General features: G+C 43.8%; 1 long non-coding RNA gene across 1 annotated transcript; it reads left to right on the plus strand.

The window, feature by feature from the left end:
• Positions 1-1,396: 1,396 nt before the first annotated feature.
• On the plus strand, positions 1,397-18,598 carry LOC139603420 (uncharacterized). Its single transcript, XR_011683674.1, has 3 exons — positions 1,397-1,501; positions 15,879-15,995; positions 17,114-18,598. It is a non-coding gene; the product is annotated as an uncharacterized lncRNA (long non-coding RNA).
• Positions 18,599-19,313: the final 715 nt, after the last annotated feature.

The raw sequence follows: 19,313 nt of genomic DNA on the forward strand, positions 1-19,313 counted from the left end.
AAAAAAACATACACAGGTATGGTCCTCTGTTTCTTGGCAGAATACCTGGAATGTGAAGGAAAAAGGTTTTTATAACAGAAGAACATGCTATGTGATGTCTTTCCCAAGCAATTATATCCTTTCACAGTAATGCTTTCATGAAAGATAATCTGATGAAATACCTTTGGTCAGGAGCCTATTTTTAATGAAATACCCTGAGGATAGCTCTTTTAGCTATTTAACTTTGCGCTATTTAACTCACTTGGGTTTAATGGCTGTCAGTAAACCCTGAGTAATTCACATGTTCAAAGAAGCTGAATTTATGAGTAAATCCTAACTCACCTCAGCCTGAATCTGTGGTTTGGCAGAGGGGTCATAAAGGGAGTTAAGGAGTCCTCTCTGCTACACAGACCCCTGGAGACTGGAGAAGCTCCTAGGTATCCAGTGTGGGACACTCTCAGGTGGACCACTGGTCTGGTGCCATGCAGCTATTCTGATGCCTCTATGCCTGAACTCCCTAGAGTTTCACCTTTTGCATACTCAGCCATCTTGAAGCTCAGACATGCTCTCCAGAATTCTTTATGCACAGATCTAACAATAAGCAGTCACATCAGGAAGACAAATCAGTGATTTAGGCTGCTAACATCTCAAATACAAAGGGGGACTGAAATTTATACATATATAGACACAATAAAATTGAAGGCTATTCACAGATTAAATACATACTTGGGTGAAGCCAATAGTTTGGGCAGCAGTCTCTGCATTCTGCTTTGGGAGCTTCTGGACCTTCCAGGGGCAAGGTCCAGGATCATTTGGTACACCTGGGAAACACTGAGAAACTAGAGAGTGCCTGCTGCTGTCAGACAAGAGCAAGGGAAGGGGAGCTACCAGGGGTGGGCTCAAGGAAGCTCTGGCAGCTTCTGATGATCATGATCAGCTGCCCTTAACCCTGCATGCCTGGAGCCCTTGTGGCAGCTGCCCATCCTTAGAAGGGGGAAGCACATTTAGCCAGGGCTCAGGTGAGGACTATAGAAGGGTCCTGGTTTGGAGCACAGCTCCAAGGCAGCAGTTTGTGCAGCAGACCACAAGGGAGGGGGCTTCTCTGGGATTTATAGTGTTGTGACAGTCTCAGCTATGGTAGTGATGTGTCACAGGGCAGCCTGCCTGGCAGGTGTTGGAGCAGCTGTTCCTGCCAGGGCAGTGGCCTGAGGCAGACTCTGGATAGCAGATGAAGGCCTCCAAGCCCTGGGCTGTGGGGAGTACCTGAAGCTTCTCTCTGATGCCTGAGAGATGGTCTGCTGTCTTGCCAGATGTGTGCTATCTTGGAAGATATGCAAACCAAATGGAGGAGTTACAGGTGGGAGTGAGCAAGCTGTGCAGCATCAGAGAAGCCAAAAAAGGAGATAGATGAGTATTTTTATGGAAAAAAAAAAAAAAAAGGAAAGATTCTTCTCAGTAGTATGAAGAACCCTAGACTGCAACTGCAGCAGAGAAGCAGGCAGTATCCACCACTAATATTGAGGTAAGTGTAACTGCTGGAGAATGGGAAGGATGGGTCATGACTTTTATTACTTAGGAAATGTTCCTGCCCCCATCTAAGCACTTAAAACTGGGAGATGCATTCCCTGCCCTCAAAGCTGATGAGGAGCCAGGTATGCCTTCAGGGAAAGAATCTGTTCCCTCTGACTCTAAAGCATGCAAGACTATGGGGATGAAATGGTGAGGCCATGCAAACAGGCACCTCCCTGCTGCAGGGGACAGAGGCAGCCATGTGCTGATCTGGCCATCACCTAGAGCAGTCTGCTGCCTGTGCTGTGACCGGGGATGCCATGGAGAGAGTGCTGAAACTCCTCCAACCCTCTGGCCACTCTCCTCTGTGCACCAAGGGAGGTGATTCTTCCCATCTGCTCGGCACTGGTGAGGCCACACCTGGCACACTGTTGGTCTGAACTCCTCTGTGTAAGAGGGATGAAACATTGGTGCATCGGAGAAAGTCCATATAAGGTCCAGGTACAAAGATGATGGGCTCAAGCATCTCTTAGGAAAGGCTGAGTGAGCTGGGACTCTTTAGCCTGGAGGGGAGAAGGCTCATTGTTGAACTTATCAATATGTGTATATAAATACCTGGAGGAAAGTTGTTAAGAAGATGAAGTGAGAACGTTTTACAGTGGTGCCTGGTGAGAGAGTCAGAGCAAAGCATAAAAACTGAAGCACTTATGTTTCCTCTGAAGATCAGAAAACACATTTTAACTCAGGGTGGCTGAGTGCTGGCAGAGGTTGCCCAAAGAGGTGGTGGAGTTTCTGGAGATATTCAAAAGCTGCTTGGAAATAGTCCTGGCCAGCTGTGTCTAGCTGGTCCTGTCTTGATAGGGGTGGGGAAATGTTGGATGAAATTATCCTCAGAGGTCCCTTTCAGTCTCAGCCCTTCTGTGATCCTCCCCGTTATTGCCACAGGGCTTTCTGATGGCAACACTAGAAATGTCTAAATATTACTGTGATAGTTCACTTTTTGATTTCACTTCAAGTTTTTCACTGCATCAGAAAAGTAAATTTGCAGAGTGGTACCTTGAGACAATACGCTAATGAGAATATGCTCATTACAGATGGAGCTGTCTGAACCCATTAATTGTAGAGAAGAGTGTGTCTGAAAAACAGTCCTCAGAGTATTTAAAAAACCTTTGCCTGAATATGGCACAAGCTCAGAGACAACCCCAGAGGTGCAGCCTCCCATGTAACATGCTATGGATGGCCACCCCACATCAGATGGGCAGCCACTCAGCAGCCTCAGTGGCCTGGCCGTGGTTAGAAGAGGGATGAACTCTATCTTAGAGTGGTACATGTGCAATTTTAATTAATTCAGCAGCTGGAAAGGAGGCTACCTTGTATAGCTAACTGAGAATGCTGGCTGTGCACACAGTCAGCCTAAAAATAGAGGTGGCCATATTGTCAGTGGTACAGTGAGTTTACTTTAATTTTGGGCTGACACCTGGGGCCAATATCAGCAAATGGAGCCATGTCAGAAAAATATACTTGCTCCAGAAGCAAAATTAGCAAAACATTTTTATCTGTTTTAAGTTTAGGTTCATATCATTATGCTCCAAAATCTTTCTAAAGAGGAAAGAAATAGTGCTTGAGTAATCTACTGAAGATTTCTTTTGTTTCAGATATTGATGAAATAACCCCCACTGTAAATAAAAGGTTTATTCAGTGTCTTTGAGAAAAGTGAAGCAACTTACACGATAATGCACTCCTCAGGTCATACAATAAATTCATCTTCTTTTCAGAAATACAGATAAAACCTATCCACTAGTTACAAGCCCCCCCTTTCCTGAAAGTTCCTTGAAAAAATAATGTCTGGATTAGGAGTCAAGCATTTTTTTAATCTACCAAAGCAAAGCTTGTAACACCAACACAGGCAAGGTTTGAATGCTGCTAATAAGCTAATCAGTAAATCTCCATTTCTCCTGATCTTTGATGCATTAAAACAATTGACATGAAGTTTCTGATTAAAAAGTACTTGCTGAAATCTTCACTTTAATCAAGCCCACTTGTTATTTACTAAGCTTGAACAAATGTTCTGATCACCGTTGGCTAACATGCTTTTATGCAAAAATAACATAAAAGACTTAATTTAGGATACTATTGAGACTATAACTAATTAATCTTAAGCATTTTAACAATGTATTTTGATTATTTGAGGTATATTTCTTTACCAGTATTAAGAGTGATTAGGATTTAACTTATAGTGTTAAAAAAACCCAGTTATTACAACCAGGCACATCCTGAAAATGGTCACAACCAGCAGACTGACAGTCAAATTGGGTTGTTTGGTTGAACTGCTGCAGTATTGCCATATTGTTAATCACCAATTTCCACAGCAGCAAGTTTTCTTTCTGGTGCTGTTAATGTCTCCCTTGATTCTTTCATAGGACTCTGGTTGTCTTTTAGGCATAATACTGTCTTGTTAAACTATGCTTAACAGTCTATAATGGCCGTTTCAAGCATTTTTTCCTCTCCATAATTTTTGCAATGTGTTTAGGAATAGAATACAGTGCAATGGGTTAGAAAATGCATTTATGTCCAGCTTGGGTATTAATTTGGAGTCTCAATACTTACCCTGTTTCAAACCACAGTTTCTCTTTGAAAGGCAGTCCTTTGCCTAATCCATCCTCTTACTCTGTGCTTGGGGGCAGGGGGCTCAAAATGCTTGCCTAAATATAATCCTTTGGTCTGGATGTTTGGGAAGTTGTCCCAGATTTGGACATCTGGGAAGCTGAGGGCTCCAGTCAGGGTTTGTGTGTTCATATGTGATGAGGTGAAAGGAGGGAGTGCTGCTGTGCACTGAGACCCACAAGCAACATCTGTGAAGCCACTAAAGCAGCTCAAGTCCTGTTTTCTGAGCTGAACTGACACAGCAGTGTGCAGGCGCACGCTTCTCCCCTCCCACCACCCAGAACCGTGTGGCTGCATCCAGAATGACAGGAGCAGCCCCCCCACTTGTACCTGCCCAATGCCTGGCAGCGCTTTGGATGAGTGATGTGCTGGGAGCCGTGCAGGAGCTTTGCAGGGCTGGCACTGAGGAGGGAAAATCATAGCTCCAGATGCTGTGGATACTGAGGCTGTGTGGAGCTGGCAGTTTGGGAGCAGGCGCAGCGGTCCTGAGCAACCAGCTGCAGAAAAAAGACCAAGCAGAGTGGGTTGATGAGATGAATTAAACTGCTTGATAAATAATTAAGCTCCCTCAAGAAAGTACCTTTTAGTAAGAGGACGAAGAATGCTAGTGTTTGAGGGTGTTTCCTGTGTTCATTTTGATTTGTTTTTTAACAGGGTTTTAGTGTTCTATTTTTGTGCCAGGAATTAGGATGGCAAAATAAGACTTCCTAGGAACTTTAACAACCTAGATGCTTTCTGGGGAAATTTTGGCATAAAGTAAATTATTATTAATATTGTAATGTGATCATAAAAATAATGAGTAGGCATATTTTATAATATGCCTCAATTTTTTATTATATATTGTATATAAGTCCTGCTAAAAAGGGCATTCTGTCCTGGAGAATTTAAAGTCTAAGGTTCTAGTCCTGGAATTTGCAGTATATGAGTGCATTTCTTAATCTGTATGCACTGCCAATGCAGTCAGTTGCATGGGAGCAGTCAGTCACAGGCTATGGTTTTCCGAGAGCAGAACTGAAAATTCCCTGGGAGGATCCAGTGCTTTTTGGTTTTTTTAATTTAGCTAATAAGTCTTATTTTCTTGTAAAGTTGAAGCAGCTTTCACTTTAGGAAGTGCAGGGCAGTGTAGGGCAGCTCCTATAACTCACTGTGATTGCCACTGAACACTGTTGTGATGAGTTTCTGGAAATCCCAGAAGATTTTCCTTTTCCTTAATATGAAACAGTTATTTATAGCCAGCAACCACACTGAGTACAGAGAAACGAGCAACTGACCAAAAGTGCCTGTAGTTTCTGCCCTCTGACTGGACAAACAGAAGCCCCTAAAATATTGACCTTACTAGTAGTCCAAAAACTGTCATTAGCAAATAATTGTCATAATTTAGTTGTGCCAACTTTACTGCAGGATAAATGTCTAAGAGAAGTCATGCATTTTGTTTGCTCATGGTGGTTAATGCTTTGGAGGCCCAGCACTCTGCATTCTTTTATGCTAACAGGCCGGTGGCAGTAGAATTTCGTCATGTGTGACCGGATGTTTTATTTGTCAGGTTTTAAATTTGCAATTGCACTTTGCTAGACTGTCACCCCAGCTTGACACCAGCTGAATGAAGCCTCCCTTGGAACGGACAAAGAGTGAGCCAGTGAGGATGGTGTCTTTCAGGGCTTTCAGTGGCAGACAAAACCAAAGTAGTCCCTGTTCAGCAGTGGTGTTTATGGCCCAACCTCGTGGTCCTTCTGTTCACTCCTTTGTTTTCCTGCCTGTGTGAAAACTGTGCAGTCAAGTCCCACAAGAACCATGAGCACTTCCTTGTGTATTTTGGGATACAGGGCACATATACACAAGAAACTTTTTTTTCCCAGATGTCTAATCAAATAGTTTATGACATGGAAGAATAAACTCTATTTATTGCTGCTGTTGCGGATAGCACCAATTACAATACCCCTTGGGAATCCCCATCTTTCATCACTCAAAAGTCCACCCTGTTTACTTATTTTCTTATTCTTTTAAAAGAGATTACTTGCACATTCTTCTTTCCTCCCCCTGCCCCCGGAAAACGTGACTTCAGTAAATGGTATTTCCACCATACTAAGTATCTCATGCAGCTATCATGTGAAAATAAAAATTACTCTGTGGGATTTTCCGCTAGCTCTGAATGTACATAGCTTAAAACATAGGATATGTGAGGAGAGAAAATCAGCGTCTTTATTTTTCACAGAGTTTTTTGTTAATCTATCGTGTATTGTAAGGTTTTTTGCTGTTCTAGAGGTGCATGAGACGTAACAACACATCTTATTGACTCTTTCTTTTAACATTGGGTATCATAAGACTTCTTCAAAACTGAATTGCTGCCAGCTAACCTAAATTAGGACTGTGCTTTGAGGAAACTGATTCCCTAGCAAGTGTGGGTGTAGCCTGTTAAAGGATGGCAGTTCTTCCTCTCTGTCCATCTGCCACCTGCCTCAACCCACAGTCTGCTTTATTTTCAGCTGGCAAGTAAGGAGTTTCAAAACTTAGACTGCAAAAAGTTAAATGTATTTTGAAATAGGTAAGCCATTAAAACAGCAATTTAGAAAAAGTCATCACCTTGGTGATTGCAGCTTTAAAAGTGCAAAAAATTTTGTATATTCCTTGTGCTATTTACAGGTGAGATAATTCCAGGGCAAGTTTCCTTCCAACATGACCAGTCAAAACAAAACAACATACATAGTAGCTTAAACTATGTGCATTCAAAAGAAAACAAAGAGTTAAGATAAGCATGATGAATGGTGAAACAGTTGGTTCCTCCATGGTCTTTTCATAAAAGTGTAGGTATAATACCAATCTCTGTTTCCTTTGAAAAACCTACTGCAATTTACTTTGTACTACATGATGATGTTGTATCTCATTCTTTCTATGCACATGTATATGAACAAGGGATAAAAATATTCTTTCTTACATTGACTTGTTCTTCTCTTTCATAACTTGGAAGTTATTTGTACTGCTAAATATGTAGGAGACAAGATCTGAGTACTACTTGTACTGTGCAATATTTTGCTTTCTTCTCTGACTGGTTTTCTCATTTCCCTGAGTCAGTTCACCCAGCCTCATTTGCTATCAAAATATCTCCTTTTCAGTATGAGATAGCCAAAGTGCCACTCTGTGTGGAGCAGCATGGGAGGAATAGACTTTGATAGCACTTTAACTCTGTATGTAATGAATGACTCATTTGCGAAAGTGATAAGGATATTTATTGTCTATGTTGGTGGTAAATGTTGACCAAGAACTGAAAAGCCATGTGTTTTTTACAGGCACTCATGGTGGTTTTACTCAGAGCTGCAAAGGGAGGTGTAACCCACCTGCACCTGAGGCAATGCCCCCAGGGGAGTTCCACTCAGGTCAGACTGAATTCTGATCCCAGCTCTGCTGCCCACCTCCATCGCTGCTGACAGCACACCCTGCTGTCTCTCTGGATTTCCTCTCCTTTTGTCAAGTAATATTAATTGCTGTCATATTTTCTTTCCTGCTATGAAGATTAGAAGGGTAAAGCTAAGCCTATCAGTGAGTGACTTGGCTGGCATGTTGTTAAGAAACCATTTTGATGGTTTTGTGGCAGTCTTCTTTAGCAATGCACAGTCAGGTAGGCATGTCCCTGATCTTCCATGACCTTTCCTCAAGGGCATGATCTCATTGGTTAATCTATGTTGCTGCTTCTTTGCATTTCACTTGCAGTATTTTGCAGAGGATGAAGGAACCCTATCTTCAATGCCTGCACAGAGGACAGCACAAAATCTTCCTTATTATTACAAATCACATGTGAAACAGAGAAAGGAGAACTGACAGTGGTCAACCACAAGTGCTCTGTTATCCTCTAAAGGATTTCAATTTAAAAAAAAATCCCACCCAAGAGATTTAAAGCATTGCTTTTCCCCCCCACCCTGTCCCCTCTGGAAGTTTATTCCCTGATGCTGCTCTCAGATTTCTACATGACTTTTTTTGCCACTTTCTTTTTTAACCTCACTTGGGATTTTTTTCTTTTGCAGTTAAGGGATTCTCTGACTCCCTTAAAATAAGCACAATTGTGCTAGTACCTGGATAACACTGTACTGAAGCTGAAACACAGAGCTACAAAGACACTGTGCTCTGACTACCAGCTAAAAGCAAGAATTTCAATGCATAGCTTGGAAACTGAGGTATCATGAACTCCATGATATCATCTGCCTGAGTACAGAGAACAACATTACTGATAAAAGTTTAGTATTGAGCTAAATTGTACTTACAAGTTTCTAGCGCTGGAGTTTCCACAGCCTCTCTGACTTCAGTTTGTTCCGGATCCATTTTGTTTTTGTAAGACAGTGTTCAATCTAGGCATATATCTCCTGCAGAGGCCTTAAAAATGCTCAACTGAATGCAAGAAATACTTGCAGGACTACTTGTTGGTCTTGTTCATTCATCTCCAGTTTACATGGCCCTGTATTGCACAGCAGTTTGCCACAGGCTTGTGTTCAGCTCATGGTCCACTATAAACCCCAGAAACTGTTCTCCAACACTTCAGAACTATTTGGTCCTGATTTGTACTCCTGAAATTAATTACTCCTGCCCAAGGGCAGTGGTTTTTACTTGTCTTGACAAAATTTCATAAATTTTTTGCTCTCTGTTCCTCCAGTTTCTCAATTTCAAATTCTGCCCCTGATATATTTGTGGGAAGGTGGTAAAGCCAGTGATATACTGAATAGGATGACATTAACCTCACATCCTTAGGAAACTGGTAAAAATTTCAACAAGAAGAGAATTCAAGACTTGGCATTTTGCACTGACTGTCCTACATTGGCAGTAGGAGGGAAAAGCTGTGACTACAATCTTCATCTAAAAGTTGTGTTCTCCACCAAAATCAGTCATAGCTGAGTCCTGCTTTTGTTCTTGGTTGCTCATGTAGCTCAAAGCTCTCCTGAGAATCTTGGGACATGAGAACGTGATGGGCTGCACCCAGATGTGCTCCAGCATTTGCTATTGGTGTGTGGTTCTACCCATTGATTTGAACTATAAAGCCAGGTCTGCTAGGTCAGGGCCTTGATCTTCAGATGAGGTGTGCACATAGGAATACAATAAGATGAACTGTAACCAGATTTTCCTACCTTCTAGTAAGAACAAACCAAGCATTTCTTGTTTTCACACCTGTGCTGACAGGTCACACTAATATGTTACAAAAGCTCACTATTGGTGCTTGAACAGGAATGCATGCTTTTCATAAAGTCACTCATGATAAATTTGCACAAGAAGGAGGTTGTACGTTTTAGCTTTGCTTTCAGCAGAAACATTGTGTCATTTACAGACATAATTGTATCTTTGATAATGATTCCAGTATTTAGTAGCAGCTATTTTTGCCTGTTTGTTTGGAAGCCTCTAATGACTTAGTCCAGTTGAGCTCATTTCATAGCTTCCCCTATCTGTGGGCCATCTGTATCCACTCACTTTTTTTTCTTTGCCTGATTGGTTTCACACAAGCCCTTTAGTTCATTCAATTAGGGTAGTTTGTACAAGATCATACTATAATCTGCAGTGGTGTCATGTGTATGTTGTCCCTGTCCCACCCCACTCATCCCCCCACAATTAGATGAAAAACATTCCATGATGAAGAATGTTGTTGAATTTACCAGGCTTGGTGGAAAAAGACTCTGTGGGGATTTTCTCCAAAGCTGGAGGATTTCTGCAGGTAAGCCTATAAAACCTGCAGAAGAGGGTAATGAAAAAAAATCTAAAAATAGGAAAAAGGAATAGGAAAAAAAGGTAGAAATTTAGACACTTTCTTTAATCATACTGTTGACCTTTTATGTATATCTATGCATATATTCATGCATATAAATATGTATATATAAACACTGTTGACCTTTCAAATGTATACATAAATAATATATAATTTATAAATATACATTATATATGTGCATGTAATATAAAAATATCTATTTCATTTCCTTGGGGAATTTTTCTTTAATTTAAAAATTTTTGTTCATACAGGTCATGAGTGAGGCTGGAGAAGTATAAGGGGAATGAAGAGATATTAGAAAATTCTTAGAAGCCTCTTGAAATATATCTCCAGACAGATGAACCTGAAGGCCTCTTTTGTTTCTGGAAATTATGTTGTGGGTTGTTTTTTTTATATGTAATTTCAGACTCTGAGCAAGAGTTATACAATGGTGGAATGGGGAATTGCTGCTGTGGGGAGGATTTTGGAAGCAATAGTTCGGAAGCAGAAGGGCAATGTCAGGTTGGAGGAACCCTGTCTCGCTTCCCCTGTCATTTTGTCATAATGAAGAGAATCCTGCAGAATCCCCTGGGTTTCAAACAATTCTCATTTCAGATTGACATGGGCAAACATCAAGGAATAGCTGACAAATTCTAATATCTGTGGTTTTGCACCAGCGTTGCAATAGGCCACGCCATTGGGAAGCTTAGGAGCAACCTTAATTTGAGATGTTACCATCCAAAGCACAAAGTCCTCCTGCTGGCTGCAGGAAATGGGTTTTGCAGAACTGCTCGTGGCACGTTATTGCTGTGGGCTTTGTGTGAGTGCAATAGCTGTGCCTGTCTTGTGGTGCCTTCAGTCTGAGCTCGGCACAGGCTCCTCCAGTTGAAATTTTCTTGTATCTTTATTTCATAGCCCCAGGAAGGAAAAATGCATGCAAAATGTCAGCCTGGAAGCCTTTCCACTTTGGCTGGGAGCGGAGCACTGCACGGCTTGGGTTGGCAGGGGGCTCGGAGAGTCGCTCTGTCTCCCCCGCCCATACTCTTGCAGATGGATCACAGGTGCCAGCCTGCAGCCCCGGTCTCTGCCGTCCGGGCCTGCTCCTGGAGCTGATTCGAGCCCCCGGGACAGTGGGGAACGAGAGAGGCCTGAGCTGCCGGTGGGGGTGGGAACGTTCACAGGATTCCTCCTGGGGCTGGTAAAGAAAACCCCCAAATAAAACGGGGAAAAGGCAGCATGAAGGATGTGCTCCAGGTTTATAACGGGAGGAGTGAGGGCTTCCCCTGGTGATGTAAAGCCACCAGCCCGCTCTAGGAGCTAAGGAAAGGCTTCGTGCAGCCATTTCACTACTGAAATATCCCTGCGTCCGTGCTGCTGTGCCATCCCCGGCAGCGGAGAGGAAGGTCCGCAGTCGCTACCTGCAGCAGGCGTGGATGCCACAAGGAGGAGCCAGGGTCGCAAGGCAAAGCTGTGGACTGTATTTTCCTGGGGACGGGGAGCCCCTCCGCGCTCCCGGTGCCGGCCCGTGTACGGGACTCCGCTGCTTTCCACAGCACCACCTGGTGTCGGGCGGCAGGGAAGAGCTTCCAAAGCTGCTCCTATGCCAAAACCTCCGCTGCCATTCTCTCGTGCTTAACAAAACTGCTTCCCCGGGAAGCCTGGTGGGTACCACCGCCTCCTGCCTGCCGTGGCTCTGCCCCTTGCCAGGAACAGCGTTGGTACCCGACACCTTTCAGCTGTGCAGCTGCCCTGTTCTAGGGTGGTTTTCTAAGAAAGGATCGATTGGCATTTGGCTCTTTTATGCCAAGTATCACTCACTGGGATAAACTGTTGATGGCCTTCTCATTTATCAGCGCGACCAGACTGTGAGCAGTGACAAACCCCAGGTGCCACCCGGAGCATGCTGCTGCACCGCTGCCTCCTGTGGTAAAACAAATGCACCAATGCAGCCAATCAGGCTCGCTTTCTGTGGGCAAGAGCAGCCACAGCTAAAGGCTTTTATTAGGAACTGTGGGTTTACAACTTGCTGCCCCTGCAGATCCCAGGCTGAGGAGACAGGAGGTAGTCAGGGAGCTCTCTGAATCCCACCCTGCAGCTTCTGCCTGGGCAATTGCACCTGAGCAACCCATGAGGAGCCAGGGGAAAACCTAGGTATCAGGGAATAGGATCCTGAATCTTCAGCTCTGGGGTACATGTCTGCAACCAGAAAATAAAGCCTGGTTTGGAGGATGTTGCTTTCTTCATTGGTACACAGTAGCCGTTGGGGCTTTTTTTTTCCTCACTGAGTGAGGAACTTTCAGAGCAGAGATGATGCTACTATACCTTGCACTAGTATCTGTTTCTAAATCAGTGTTTGTACTCAGCTTCTCATCTGGTTCCCTATGCAGCCACCTACAGACTGGGAAAGGCAAGACTGAGCTGAGGTATTCTGACTTTCCTGGCTGCATATCCATTCCTGTAAGGTGTGTAAATAGCCTTCCCCTCTCTCTTTAGCAGGACAGGTTTAGGGTTGGGAGATATGGCTTACAGAACAGCCTCAAATCTCCCATGGTTGCCCCCCAGAGGCAGCCACGAAGCTCTTCAGAGGGAGCCCTTTCAGCTGTAGGCTCCTGCTTATCCTGTTTCTAATCATGGCTGTACCCATTAAGTGTCTGCTGTCGGAGCCAGGAATAGACCAGAGTAATCCTGGTGCCCAGCATCCTTCCAGAGAGTTTTGTAATTGACAGCCATGTGTGTGTCACCTTCACTCAGCTCATTCTGCCAGGCATTGCCTTGTGCAATAGGTACAGGTACGATCTGCTGCCCACCCAGCAGGCTCTGTTCTCCACGCGTGCTGGAGGTGTGAGAGGCATCAGCACTGCCTGTAGGCTCAGCTACAGATAGGAAAACATTGCAGTTTGCAGCTTAAACCGTGTTGTTTAAAACCAGCTCTTTTTGCACAGCTTATGCCTCTGTGTGTGTATTAGGTGGACTCTGATAATGGCTTTGGCTTTGCTAACAGCTTTTTGCTGATGGGAGTGCAGCTGTTTGTGTCCTATGTAAGATATGTCCTATTAGTGCTTCTATACTGCTTCTGCTCTGGTGGGCAAGAGACAGATCTGAGGCGAGGCACTTCACTGCACAGCACTTTGACAGGCACAGAGAACAACACATGCAAAGCTCTGCCTGAAAGTCTGGAAACTGGAATAAACAAGTGCTCAAAGAAAATAACTTAATTCTTCATGCACACTTGCAGGGAAGTATGTGCCAGGCTGCTGTGTGCACTGGGATGGAAGACCTAGAGAAGTGGGTGAGGGTGGGTGCTTTTCCTCTGTACTGCAGCCAGGCTGCTCTTTGCCTTGCAAGGCTGAGTTTGTGACAGACAAAGCATGTGCTGGAGACCTGGGGACAGACAGAAGGATGGGTCAGATCTGCAGACACACTGGTAAGCAAAATGGTTTTCAGTGAAGGTTTTGGGTATCAGTGAACAGAGTCAGAAAGAACTGGGATTGTGCAGCTTCTGACATAATGGGTGGGGATGCCTGCCAAACCACAGGTCTGCCTGGGGAGGAAATGGGGGAAGGCCTGCAAAGAAGTAACAGGATGGAAGGAAGCCTGCACCAGGGAACAGTGGGATGTGGAAACCACAGTGTCTGTGGTGACTACTTTAGTACTTTAACTGCAAAACTCTAATGACTTGTGTGTGTGCAGAGCTGAGAGAAACTGGCCAAGGGGTAGAATTTGACATTGTAATTGAGGCATTCACAAGTGCCTGAGGACCACTTCTGATCACAAGCAAGCAGCACTTCTGCTTTGTGTCTCAGAGGTTGAGCTTCCAAATGTGATGACACTGGGATACACACTGGGAGTTGTGCTGATGAAATGGTATCACTGATGAGCTCAGCAAATATGCTGATCTTGAATTATGAGTCCCTGTGAAAGCTAAAGCCACTGTCTATTCTCCCCATTGGCAATTACTGAGCAGGATCTGTTTCTGCCCTGCACTTGCTTTCTCCTCCCTGCCCCCATGAGCTTGGGAAACTGCAGTGTGTGACCATTTGAGCACATGCCAATCTCTTCAAAGATTCTCTGTAATCCCCTATGCTAATCCTCCTGGAAGAGGAAGGATGCTTGTAGGCAGCACTTGCAGATCCACACCCAGAATATTAAGCCTGTTATAACACCTGGCCTGTCCTTGCATCTGCTGACTTGTTTCCAAGGAAATTGTTGTGCATAAGTTCCTCCTTTGAAATGTTGCTTCAGGTAAAAGTAATATTACTTGTTTCATATATGAGAAGAAATGAAGAAATGGCAGCATCCAGGGACAGCTATCATTATTCACTGCACTAACAGTGTTGAACATGAGAGGCCACATTTTTGAGGTGACCTCTAAGGCTGCACAACCCTGCAGTTACAGCAAAAGTAGGTGATTTGATCCATGTGTCCAAACACTGACCATCAGCCTCATGCCAAGGATTCCCCTTGAGGGATACACTGGGGCCCCAAGAGAGGAGATGAAGCTCCCTAGACCAGTGCAAAATGAGGTACATTTAAGACATGCCCACAAGATAAATGCAAGGGAAACTTTAGCACCAGCTGAAACATGCAGTTGGCACAGGACTTCTGTGTTGCTCTAAAGCTTCCCAAGTAGTGCAAGTGCTGAGAGCGTGGCAAGGTTTGTGCTGTTTCAGCTCCCTTGTGTGGCATTTCTAGCAGGCATCAATCAGAAATCAATAGCATGCTTTTAAAAGAAAAGCACAGGCCCTTCTGTGCTTCCTGGCAAAGAACACAAGGAGCCCTGTGCTGGAAGGGTCTCCACATCTGTGGCAAGCAGGGCACTGGCACAGCTAAGCAAAAGCAGGGGCTGAATCACCTGCCAGAAACTGCCACTTTTCCACAGTCATGGCCACATTTCAGTTTAGCCAGTTTCCTTCTCAGAGTATTTGTGACAAAAAGTAGGGAAGAGGCTTTTGTTCTTCACAGGGATTATGTTTAATCACAACAGGTGCTAATGAAAAATTAATTAAATAAATAATGACCATTAACAATGAAAGGCAAGGAGGAAAAGGCAAGGGAGAAACCTTGGCTCCAAGCAGGTGGCAGGTATTAGCTTGTTGGAAAGCTCACAGCAAGGGAAGGGCAGAGAAGGGAGCAGGCAAAGAATCAAGGGTTGCAGGGCAGAAACTGTAAAGGGCTTAGAAAAACCCATGAAGGCTTTGAAATACACGATAAAACTTGAGTGTGCAAGAGGGCATTGGATTTACTTCTGGTTGTTTAACAGTGAGCTCCCAGCTCCATCAAGTGAGAACACCATGCTTTATCTTTAAAGATGAGAATTATACCAGCCTGATTAAACTGATCTAAATCTGATGAATCCATGAGAGATCACAGAGAGATACAGAGAGAAGAATCAATAAGGTATTAATAGATGCTAGAGTTGCTGCCTGTAAATCAATTTGGAATTGTCCAGTGCACTGCAGTTCATAAAATACACCACAGGCTGTAATTGTGAACTGGACTAAGTTACAAAGGAATAAACATCCATGAGCTAAGGAGTTGCAGCAGGCTCTGAGTGCTACACAGCTGAAGCAATAAATCAGCTGCACTCCTCCAGCAGAGAAAGCAGCAAGGTCTAAGCATTCTCTGATTTCTCTGGTTGCCATCAGCACCTGTACTGCTCCACACTGGACTTTTGGATGAGCTAGAAGGCAAGAAAATTAGAACTTGGACAGCAAAAGATGAAAATTAAACTCTTGTCAGTGGTCTGGTAAAGGCAATTTTGGAAAATATGCCTATGGCATAAATGATACTTCTATAAATTGATTCTTATGTGCTAGAGAAGCTCACCTCGTGTCCCTATAGATAAAAAAGCTGGTTCAGCTGAATCAAGGCTACAGATTTTGAATGTGGCATCTTTGCTGAAGTCTAAGGTAGAAGAGAGTAAAACCAACAGTGACCAAAAAAGAATGAAATTTAAGTGTCTGAAATTCAAGTGTGCTTTGTCTTCACCAAATCTCTCTTGTTTTTGCAGACTGACACTGATGCTACCAGCCTGGATATCACAACTCCTTTCCTGGAGAAAATGAGGTTGACATGCAGGCTCCAGGGGCAAGGGAGAAGAGGTGGCAACAGCCAGAGCTGCTCTGAGGTGAGTACAGTCACCTCAACCTTCCTGTTCAACATCCCCTGCTCCTGCAGGCCAAGGGGTGAGTGTTAAAGAAGCAGCTGCAGCTTAAACTGCCCTAGGGATCTGCATGGCATATGTCCTGGGAGAGCCATTCCCTGCTGCAGGAGAGACTGTGGTCTCTGCCAGGTGCTGGCTGCTTACTCCATATCCTTCACAAAGATGCACAGATCTTGTTGTAAATTTGCCAAACAAGTTGGGCTGGAACCAGCAAAAATCTGTCACAGTTGGAGGTCAATAGCTGTCTTTTCTATCTCCCAGGCCTGCAGGGGCTGTCTGGGCCCACAAGCCAGGCTGCTTCCATTTCAGCTTTTGGGTAGTCCCATGAGGCTTCTATTCATCCTACAGCTTGTTTTGCCTGGCTCCATGGCCCTTTTCTCATCCAGAAATGTGCATGCTGAATGTGATAAGGATTGAGAAAACTGTTACAAAGTGTGTTTTATTTCTCTTTACCCAAAGCATGTTTTAAAAAATTAATAAATTGAGCTTTCACATTTTTCCCCTGTTTCTAGGGGAAACTGAACACAATAAAACTGCTAGGTAGTGCTTTGAATCTAAGGAATAGAAGGAATGCTAAATATGAAAAATCTCTTTCTTTCATGTTAGAGAAAAATTCAGTATACTTCTAAATAAATACCTGGCTGCAGAAAGTCTGCAAGGTTTTTTTAGTAGTGGAGGAAAAACCTAACACAAGCCATGGGATGCTCCTCCTTGTGTCAGCTGTGTGGGGAAGAGGTCTGCTCCTCAGGATGAGCCTCCCACTCCTCTGGAACACCATTAGGAAGGTTTGGACCTTAAGAGCAGTGTGATTTCAGTGTGGTTTCAACCTGGCACTCTTGGAGGTACCAAGTGACTTTGTTGGGTTGGGATCATTCAACCTAGGTTAAGCTTTGTGCCCCAGGGTATGGTCCTAAACTAGATGGTTCCTGATGTGCCAACAGCTGGAGTGTCTAGCAGTATAAATTCCATCTGAAGGAAGACACAAGGTGGTACATTTAAGGAGTTCTCCTGAAGTGCTGTATGATCTATGTTGGCTTAATGTATACACTAATTCTTCCCTGTTCTACCTTCTACTTGTCCAGCAGTTTAGGACTGTTCTGCTGCACTGTGAGGATATTTGGGGCTGATATCCACAGAGACTTTCTCCATAGATCAATGCTGTCCATCTATGAAAGCACCACACTACTTGCCATGAATTGCAGCTCTGCAAAGGCGCTGCACCATACTCAAGTGCCCCTGCTGCAGCATCCTGCAGTGAGGCAGCATTCCTGCCTGGGAAAATGCAGCTGTGCAGCTTCCTCTCTCCTGCTCAGAAGGGACCATGAGACTGAGAGTGTTAAACTTACATTATTAACCATGTGTTAATGTTTGATGACAAAGTCACTGTGCTGTTGGGCAGCAGCAGCACAGTGCTGGGTGCAGGAGAAGAGGGTGTGCCACAGACTGGAGACAACAGCTGGGGAAGAGTTTTAGCTGGAAGACTGTGACAATCCCACTCTTTGCTTGATGGGAAGCCAACCCAAGTGTGATTTTGCCTGGAACGAAAAGTGGTGCTATGAACTTTTGTAAGCTGATGATCTTTTTCTCCCATCCAGTAAGTTTGCTCCTGGAAAGTCTGTTGCCATGATTATTCCATGATAACAGGAACTGGGGCTTTTTAGAAGAAAAGAAGCCCCTAAGATAATTTTGAATCATTTAAAATATTGTTGTTTAGCTGAACAAAACATCTACCCTAATTCTTATCAATTTAATTTATAAACAAACAAAATCAATTTTTTTTTAAATCTTTAGTCTTAAAACAAATCTGCTTGGATACTTTGTTGAACTTGATTTTCATAATTTTGAATAAATGTTTTTTTCCAGTGGAGATGGTCAAAACAGTTTTGCACAGCTTTTCTCAGTACTCTTTTGATAAAATGTGCTAATGCTAGTGAGTGTACTTCAGTACAGCATGGATGAAAAGTGCAGCTGGGAAGAGTCTTCACAACAAGTAGTCTGTATCATGTGATGTCAAAGATCCCCAGGCAAACGTAGCTAGAGGCACCAAATCTCTCAGAGGGCTAAAATCCCAGCTGAGTCTCAAATTCACTGTGCAGGGAAGGGCTGTAATCTGCTAACGAAAAGCAGATGTCCAAAAGTCATTCTGGCAGCTGCATCTGTCATGCTGCCTCTCCCCCACCCTGCCTTGATAAACCCACTCTTCCATCCAGTCGTGTGCTTTTCAGAGACAACAAATAGGCAAGCACAAATGTCAATCATGTGAAATCTATCCCTTAAGATAGTCCTTCTGTCCCCAGCCTGCCTTACAGTCTGATTGAGCCCTATTGCTCCCTCAGCCCCTCAGCAAAATGCTCTCAGAATTAAGGCCAAGTACTGGGCAGGACCCTGGGGTATCCCTGTGCAGCCATGCAGCTCCCCCCACACTGGCAACACCCCTGTGCTCCGGGGGGGACAAACCCATCCTGGTTCTGCACTGCATATCCTGCTGCTTGGGGATCCTCTCACAATCCTGCGGCAGGGGCCTGCTGGAGGGCCTGCTGTCATCTCGCACCACGCTCCTCATGTTCTGTGAAAAATGCGTATTTTATGATTGGCTTTTCACAAATATTAAAATGAATATTATATGTGTTGTGTTAGAAAGTAATGCTGTATTAATTCTCTTAAGTAGTGTGTTAAATATAGTTTTGGTTATAAAAAATGTTAAAATACAAACTATGCTATGTAGGATACCTTTTTCTTAAAGAAAGGACTTGCAACGAGATAGCAGCCACAGGACAAACTAAATCTTTCAGAGAAAAAGAATTTATTGTCCTCTTATCAGAAGAAACGAACTTCTTCCCGCCTCGAAGGTGCTGTCAGGATTCAGAGGAAGAAGTTGACGATGACCACACAGAATCCTGTGTTTGAATGGAATTTATGCATCATGTATGAAGTGTATGAATATGCAACTGGCTATTGTTTTTAAAGGGTTATTGCTTTGTTAATGGGTGTCCTTTTTTGGGCTCGTGCTGCCCGAAAAAGGCAGCTTGTCTCATATTGTCCTAATTCCAATTGTCCAAATTATTATTACTCTAATTGTATTACTGTTTTTATAACCATTTTATTACTATTAAACTTTTAAAATTAAAAAAACAAAAAACAAAAAACAAAAACCAAGTGATTGGCGTTTGTCACGTGTTCCAAGAGAGAATCGGGCCTCAGGGCCTGGATGGCGACAGGGAGGCTGATGTTCCTCCCGCCCCGCCACGATCAGGGGGAGCGCTTTGGCGGCTCTGGGGGCCC

This window comes from Agelaius tricolor, unplaced genomic scaffold (assembly GCF_023055355.1).
Source record: "Agelaius tricolor isolate 1412-34295 unplaced genomic scaffold, bAgeTri1.0.p SCAF_2, whole genome shotgun sequence".
Classification (NCBI taxonomy): Eukaryota; Metazoa; Chordata; class Aves; order Passeriformes; family Icteridae; genus Agelaius; species Agelaius tricolor.